This window comes from Oryctolagus cuniculus, chromosome 7 (genome assembly GCF_051225735.1).
Source record: "Oryctolagus cuniculus isolate XC-2025 breed Fujian yellow rabbit chromosome 7, ASM5122573v1, whole genome shotgun sequence".
Taxonomy (NCBI): Eukaryota; Metazoa; Chordata; class Mammalia; order Lagomorpha; family Leporidae; genus Oryctolagus; species Oryctolagus cuniculus.
The window spans coordinates 71,362,501-71,370,850 of NC_142873.1; the positions used below are offsets into that span (position 1 = coordinate 71,362,501).

Genomic DNA, 8,350 nt, shown 5'->3' on the forward strand with positions numbered 1-8,350 from the left:
GAAAATCACTTGCACTCTCAAAGTCTGTTTCTTCAGGTATAGACTGTTGAGACTAGCAAATATCACATAAAATTTTTCATCAGATTTCAATGAATATTTATTTATTTTAAAGAATTATTTATTTATTTGAAAGTCAGAGTTACATACACATACAGAGAGAGAGAGAGAGAGAGAGAGAGAGAGGTCTTCCATCTAATGGTTCACTCCCCAATTGGCCACAATGGACAGAGCTGCGCCGGTCCGAAGCCAGGAGCCAGGAGCTTCTTCCGGTCTCCCACGCAGGTGCAGGGGCCCAAGGACTTGGATCATCTTCTACTGCTTTCCCAGGCCATAGCAGAGAGCTGCATAGGAAGAGGAGCAGCTGGGACTAGAACCAGTGCCCACATGGGATGCTGGTGCTTCAGGCCAGGGAGTTAACCCTCTGTGCCACACTGCTGGCCCAAGATTTCAATGAATATTTAGGTAAAGGTTGTCATATAGCATAATAGGAACTTAGCAAATGTTAATTTTCTGATTACTATTACTTATGTACTTTATTGTACGAGTCAAGTTCTTAGAAAGGTATATTAAACCTTGCAGACACATTTTTATTTCCTTCAATGCTTTCACATTTGCTGAATATATCTTTCTACATGTATAACCTAATACTGCAATTTATTTGTTCAGGAGAAAGAACAAAGTCTCAACCTTCTCCTAGAACCAAGTGACTATCAGATGTCTTCATTTCCAATACAGGAAAAAACTGAGGCATAGACGGACTGACTGATTTGGGCAGGGTGTCAGTTCACTAAATGGTGATACTCCCTATCCAGCAGTCTTTCCATTAGACTGACTATGGAAATCTTGCAAGTCTTGGTCTGGTTTCTTTGTCATTATGGAAATATTCTATAAGCTTATCCAATTATACCCGCTTCTAGGCAGAGCCATCACTCTGAAAGCTAGGGTGTGAGCCAGTTATGTTAAAGTGGATTTACATGGCAAATCAAGAAATGAGCCAGCTGTCAGTGTATCTGCCCTTCAGCCCATTTTACTATTAAGAGTGAAGGCTCTGAGATTTTGCTTAGTGACAGATTGGGTTCCAGACTATTGTAATTCTAGCTTGAAGATTTTTGGAAATAAGCGTTTTTAAAGATGCCAACTGAAAATTTACTTCCAAAATATTTAATGGGTCTCTCTAGAGAGGTGGATGTTTTGTAAGGGCCAGTGTTTATGGCATGCCTTTAGAAAGGGACAAAAAACCAAAACAAAATCCCTTCTTTTTAGCATAGTGTGAAAAATCCTTATTTCATCATTAGATCTGTCATGCAGAGTGAAATTCTTTCGGGTTCCTAAGCTTTATTTTCCTCCTTCCCTACCCCTCTGTCCTTCCTGCTCTTCTCTTCTGTTCTACCCCCACTCCCCTCCTTTGGTGAGAGTCTAACTGTAGGAGTTAGATTGCTCAATGTGTGCCCAGGGCAAAGACTGAAAGAATTGCATTATGTAGTCATTCAGTCGTGTGGGTGGGGTGAGATTTAAGAAAACACTAAGTTCCAAGAAATAAGTTGCCACCAACAGATCTGTAAAGATTGAAGGCTAATTAGAGTCCTTATATCCTGTGATGTTTAAAGGCCTAGAGCATTGCTAAAATAATGACTGAGATAGGTGCCACTTTATACCCACATCAGTTGTCAATCACCCACTTGTTTTTAAATCTAAGTAACAAAAATATCCCTTTGTATATATTCATTTTAATCTTACAACATAAAAATATCTTCAGAAGAGAAATTTAAAAACAATTGAGATGTAATTTCCTTTCTAAGTGAAATTCCAAAGAGCAGTCTATTCTTTGCCCCATGGACCTCGAAATTCTTAAGAATGAAATCCTAAGCTATTATGGTCCCACAATAGTTACCAGCCCTGTAAAGGTAGTCCTTGAATACAGTCAGAACAGTTATTCAGATGGGAAACAAAGGTCAAGCTAGATGAATATCTTTGGCTAATTTTGTCCAAGGCTTTACTAACTTACTATGATTGGCCCATTTGACATTGGATTTTTATCAAGCTATAGTCTTATCTGCCTCCTTTTTTTTACCTATCTGTTTTAGAAATGGATATGGATGAAATAAAAATCACAACCTTTTGGGATGTGGGACAGATCCATTTTCCTTTCTTTGAATTTACCAAATCTGTGTGAGGAAGCAAGAAAATGCATTTGACGATGGCCTAATGGAATCCGTATTATGTTTCCCAGAGCTATTGAAGGGAGTAAGCTCACACTTCCAACAGGGCAATGTAAACACTTTCAGCTTTGTGTAATTGCTGAGTTGTCTCCCCCTTCCCAGAATTCTACCCAGTACAAATGTCCATGCTGACAAATGGAATGCAAACAAATGGTATGCAATGGGTGCACAACCAGGGATACTACAGAGATGTTCTTACACCACATTAGAAATGGTGGCCTCCAAATACCAAGTTATTTATAAAGAAGAGAAGCAGCGACTTCCTAACATAGAGCTCAAAATAAAGACGGGTTTGTCCACAGAAAAGAATGTCATGATTCAGTTCTGTGCATTTGTTTATTGATGATCTCTTTTTTTCCCCTTACGTCTTGACATTCCAGCAAAACAAACTGTATGATCTTCCTTTGGGAAACAACTCAGAGCTTAGCTTTATTTACAAGATTCATTATACTAAAGAGCAAAATGTTCTAACTGATAGAATAGATGTTATATAGCAGCCCACTGACTTCTCTATTTGGGAGAAATATTTGACTCCTACAGAGAAGTTCCAAATGTTAACTGATTCACGTTCAATTTCTTTTTCTTTCTGTGTTTGCTAAAGTGCAAACTACTGATTTAAGTTTACTTTTATTTATTTATTTTTCTCAGTAGACTGCTTCTCTACCTCACCTAAGATTCTTCAATAAATAAAGGGCTTGGTCTGCTAATCTGAGCTTTTAAATTTCACACCTCCATTTGCTTGAAAGGCACCGAGTTCATGGTGCATTAGAGTTTCACTTTAACAAGAGGAGAGTGGTAGGGTGTATGGTAGGGAAAGCCTAATCCGTACAGCTTTGGGAATACTATCATATTAGGACATTTGCATATGGGCTTCTAAGAGAAATGAGGGAGACAAATTATAGAAATAATGCTTTGATTCTGGGGTCCCAGCAACTTCTAGAAATACCTGGAATAGACAACTCAGCTTGACATAAGTGATTGTTGGAAAGACATGTGCCTCAGATTAGGGTACTGATTACTGATCTTTGAGGATTGTACTTTTGTGTAAGTGACAATAGCGTCTCTGATTTTAGCCTGAAGGAAGCTGATTTAGGATTGTGAGTAAGAGCAGGTATAAAACCAGTAGAGGATGCTGCTATTTTGGGTCTAATGAGACCAGGGAGGAGAGGATCTAGTCCCTAATTGTAATATGTGAGCATCAGTGGACAGAAGAACTCCAGTAGGAAGGAACAAGCATGATTGAGTCAACAGCTGCTATATAGAAGGTCACTAGGGGACAGGAAGGGAATTCCAACAATGGACTAGGAGAATGTTTGAGCCTCCTGGGACCCAAAGAAGGGACTTGAACTTTTAGGAGTGGCCTATCCTCACAGACTAGGAGCTCAAGGATCAATGATATTTACAATTGCTTTGATATTCTTCATAGTCTCCTTGGCTTTCCAGGATTAGTGTGTTCTGGGGAAATTCTGTCAGTACACAATTCCAGTAGCAATGTGTAAATTAAACACTCTACAACAAATGATAATTTCAAAAAAAACAGATTTTTTCAAGGTCAGTTTGATAAATTAGTAGAATAACCATTGAGAATCTTTGTTGTCCGCAGCAATATTACTACAGCTCTGTCAATAGCTTTTTATTTGCTTCCACAAAACCAGGAGTGCTAATACATTTGAACTTGTAGCCAACATTCTGACTCAAGCAGCATGCATAATTTATCTTATATCATGGCCAGTTTAATTTTTTTCCCCTTTCATCCAAATGTACAGAGCTCTTGACTATTATCGGTATCCTCACTACCTAAATGAAGTCTGTCTTATTGATCATGGACCCTTAACCATAGGATTGGCATTCTTAGAGTCTAGGTGTAACCATATTTACAGGTATAACCATCTCTTAAAGTTTTTTGGCCAAACTGATATATTTAGTGGGGAAAATTTTTCCATAGTCTAAATTAAATGTGAGATTCATTGAGCCTTAATGCCTACTGAGTGGTCAACTGATGTATGACAAGAAGTGATATTTTCCCTAAGGAAATCATTAGACCTATTGTGGGAATTACATTTTCCACACCACCTGTGTGTCAGCTGGTCATGTGTTGGTACCTATGTGGTTAGAAAGGATGAATCCTTGGAGTGAAAAATACAAGAGTCCTTCAAAATGTTCATGGGAAAATGGAATTAAAAGGCATGGGCATTTAGCCTAGAAGCTGAAATATTTGTTAAGGTGTCTGCATCCCGTATAAGAGTACTTGGGTTTGATACATGGTTCCTGACTCCAGCTTCCTGCTAATGCAGACCTTGAGAGGCAGTGATTATGGCTCAAGTAGTTAACTTCCTGCTACCCACACAGAAGACCTGGATTGAGTTCTCAGCTCCTAACTTTGCCCCCACAGCATGGTCTTTGAAAACATTTTGGGCAGTGAACCTGCAGAAAGGAGCTATCTGTTTCTCTCTCTCTCAAAGAAAACATATGGGTGTATTTTTGCATAAGTTTTTCATAATACATAGGAAATGTATATTATGTAAAAAACTGCATGGATTTCAAAAATTTTGAAGTCTTTTTGTCTGTACCACTTACTTTATTGTTTATGTTGCATATTCCAATGAATATTAACAAGTTCCTCTTTAAAAAGTAAAGCACATGAAAAGCTTGTGCAAGTTTTGTATTGTTTTAAGGTTCTTATTGGCTAATAAAAGCTTTTTCACAGTAGAATTGGAGATATCTAAAAAAAGACATGATTGGTTTTCTGCAAGCAGATTTCTTTTTTTTTTTTTTTAAAGATTCATTTATTTATTTATTTTTTTTTTAAAAACTTTTTTATTTTTTAATTTTTTTGACAGGCAGGAGTGGACAGTGAGAGAGAGAGACAGAGACAAAGGTCTTCCTTTGCCGTTGGTTCACCCTCCAATGGCCGCCGCGGCCCGCGCGCTGCAACCAGCACACCGCGCCGATCCGATGGCAGGAGCCAGGTACTTCTCCTGGTCTCCCATGGGGTGCAGGGCCCAAGCACTTGGGCCATCCTCCACTGCACTCCTGGGCCACAGCAGAGAGCTGGCCTGGAAGAGGGGCAACCAGGATAGAATCCGGCGCCCCGACCGGGACTAGAACCCCGTGTGCCGGCGCCACAAGGTGGAGGATTAGCCTAGTGAGCCGCAGCGCCGGCCAGATTTATTAATTTATTCAAAAGGCAGAGTTACAGAGGGGCAGGAGCAGAAGCAGAGAGAGAGGTCTTCCATCCAATGGTTCATTCCCTAAATGGCTGCAACAGCCAGAGCTGTGCTGACCCAATGCCAGGAGCCAGGAGTCAGGAGCCAGGAGTCAGGAGCCAGGGGCCAGGAGCTTCTTTTGGGTCTCTCACATGGGTGTAGGAGCCCAAGGACTTGGGTTATCTTCCACTGATTTCCCATGCACATTAACAGGGAGCTGGATAGGAAGTTGAGCAGCCAGGACTGGAACTGGCACCCATATGGGATGCTAGCCCTGCAGGAGTTGGCTTTACTTGCTATGTCACAATGCTGGCCCCAACAAGCAGAATTTCTGACACATTATTGCTTATTTTTACCTTGTGGCACAATCAAACAGTCACCAAACCCAATGTTTGCATCATAATGATATTGTTTTAACTGCAAAAACATGAATCAGCTGCAGTGTTGACATCATAATGATATTGTTAAAACTGCAAAAACATGAATCAGCTATCCACATACGTACAACCAAGTCCGCAGATATTAATTACATTAACTCTAACATCTGTGTTCCATTTCGTTAAAGGTAAGAGACTTGGCATTTCCAGGCTGTCTTCTGCGGTCGTGTTGCTGTTCACAAAAGACTGATGATTATACCATACTAAAAACCATGGAAAACCATGGGAAGGTACTGTTCAGAAGGCACCCGAATCCAGTCATTCTTATCTGTGTGGTAGCGTCGGAATACACCGCTCAACCTCTGCAGGACGGTGGCTGTGGATTAAGTCGTCAAAAGCCATTGCCTGCAAGTCCTTTTCGGTCAAATTTCCCAGTGAGGGTCTCATGGGACTGGTCAGAGAGCTGGTAGCCCAAACCAGAGCGTGCTTGCTTGAGCTCGTTCATGTGGCTCATTCTTGAGTTATCCCTATCACAGGTGCAATTGGTGAGGTTCTGAAACACACCTGCGAATGTATGAGGTTCCCATGAGCCTCTTTCTCCTGGATATGCTCGGCCTGACGGTCACTGGGTTAAAGGAGTCCATGTGCTTTTGGGCAGCGCCTGCTGAAACTCCTTGTCTGGGATCACCTCGCTCGTGTCTTTATCGACACACTGGAAGACGTTCCATAGGAAGCTCTGGTCTGGCGGCGCCGAGGCGGTCCGCAGCAGATCCGGGGCTGCCGGGAGGAGGCCTGGACGGTAGGAGTAGGCAGCCATCATCCGAGGAGGTACTGGGCTTAAAGCGAACAACCGGCGGCTCTGCTTCTGCCTCCGGAGGGCCCGTTGTGAAATTCTGCAAAATTTGAATATTATCTCTGAAGAGATAGTCTTTTAATTGTCTCTAGCTGGAAACTCAGGTTTCTTTTGAACTATATTCTGCTTTTCATAGTTATGAACCTAAGAAGTTTAGGTAAATATTTGTTTTGTAGGGCAGGAGTTGTGCTGCAGCAGGTTAGGCTGGTGCTTGGGAGCCCCATATCCCATGTGGGAGTGCGGATTCCAGTCCCGGCTGCTTTACTTCCAATCCGGCTCCCTGCTAATGCATCCTGAGAGGCAGCGGATGATGGCTCAAGGGCTTTGGCCCCTGCCAGCCCCATGAACCATCTGGGTGCCGTTCTGGGCCCCCGACTTTGATCTGGCACAGCCCTGAGTATCTGGGGAGTAAATCAGCAGATGGAAGATCTGTTTCCATCTCTCTGTTGCTCTTCACTCTCTCACCCTTTCTGTCTCTTTGCCTTTCAAGTAGAAGAAAAAACAAACATTTAAAAACATGTATTTTGTTTTTATTTGCTCCTCTCAAATTAGGCATACTTTTTTTTTTTCTATCGCCATGTAAACATTTAATAAGCTTGCATATTGAGCACAAGAGAGGGTTTGTTTGCTTCCTTTTAAGAATTATGGTAAATGTCTCACAACTAGTGAAAATTGCTTCCAGGTAATTGGTAGTAGATTAAAAAAATAGGCTGATGATTAATAGCTAGGCTCTACCTATGCATATAATTATTTCAAAGATAATAGAATTTTTCCCCAATGAGAAGCTACTTTGCATCTCATTGAATCAAGTGAATTATATGAATTTAGTAAATTCATATGCTTCTTTTTGTTAGTTTCCTATTCAAAGAAGTTTTCTCAGCTCTTTGCAGAAGTTAGCTATGTAAAACCAGGGTTTAGATCATTTCCACCTATCGCAGAGCCGGAAGCTCCTCAAAAAACCTATCCCACCAAATTTTTTTTTGTTAAATCAACTTGTTTGATTTACCTTCATTTGATTTACTTTCATTATTCTCTTTAGCAGGTTCCACTGGTAATTGGATTCCAGACAACATTTCAAGAGTGCTATTTTTTTATCCTCTCTTATCCCATTGGTAGTTTCCATGGAGAGATACTGAGACCATGGTCACTCACCCTCCGCATGTCCCCACCTGTGATGCTTCAGGAGGCACCTCTCAGAGGATTGCCCTGGACGACAGCCTGTCCTGACCCTTCTCCTCCACGGAATTAAATAAAGTACACAACAGAAAAATTTTAGAGACCCTTTCAAAAGTCACTCTGACTGAGAGATAATAATTTGAAGGAGGAAGCTCTGAGGTGGAGAGTTGTTTGGTTCTTTTGTGATTCATTTATTGCCAACTACTTCGGGGGTGGGCCCAGTGCTGCGGCATAGAGAATAAAGCTGCCTTCAGGGCCAGCATCCCATATGGGTGCAGGTTCTAGTCCTGGCTGCCCCACTTCCCATCCAGCTCTCTGCTATTGCCTGAGAATGCAGCAGATGATGGCCCAAGTGTTTGGTTCCCTGAACCCATGTGGCAGACCTGGATGGAATTCCAGGCTTCTGGATCCCTCTTGGCCTAGCACTGGCCCTTGGGTCATCTGGGGAGTGAACCAGTGGATGGAAGATCTCTCTTTCTCTCTGTATGTTCCTCTCTCTGTAACATTGCTTTTCAAAAT

At 41.5% G+C, this 8,350-nt stretch overlaps 1 pseudogene; it reads right to left on the reverse strand.

Moving 5' to 3' along the window:
- Positions 1-6,065: 6,065 nt before the first annotated feature.
- Positions 6,066-6,626, reverse strand: LOC100354876 (programmed cell death protein 6 pseudogene; annotated as a pseudogene).
- Between the last annotated feature and the right edge of the window lie 1,724 nt (positions 6,627-8,350).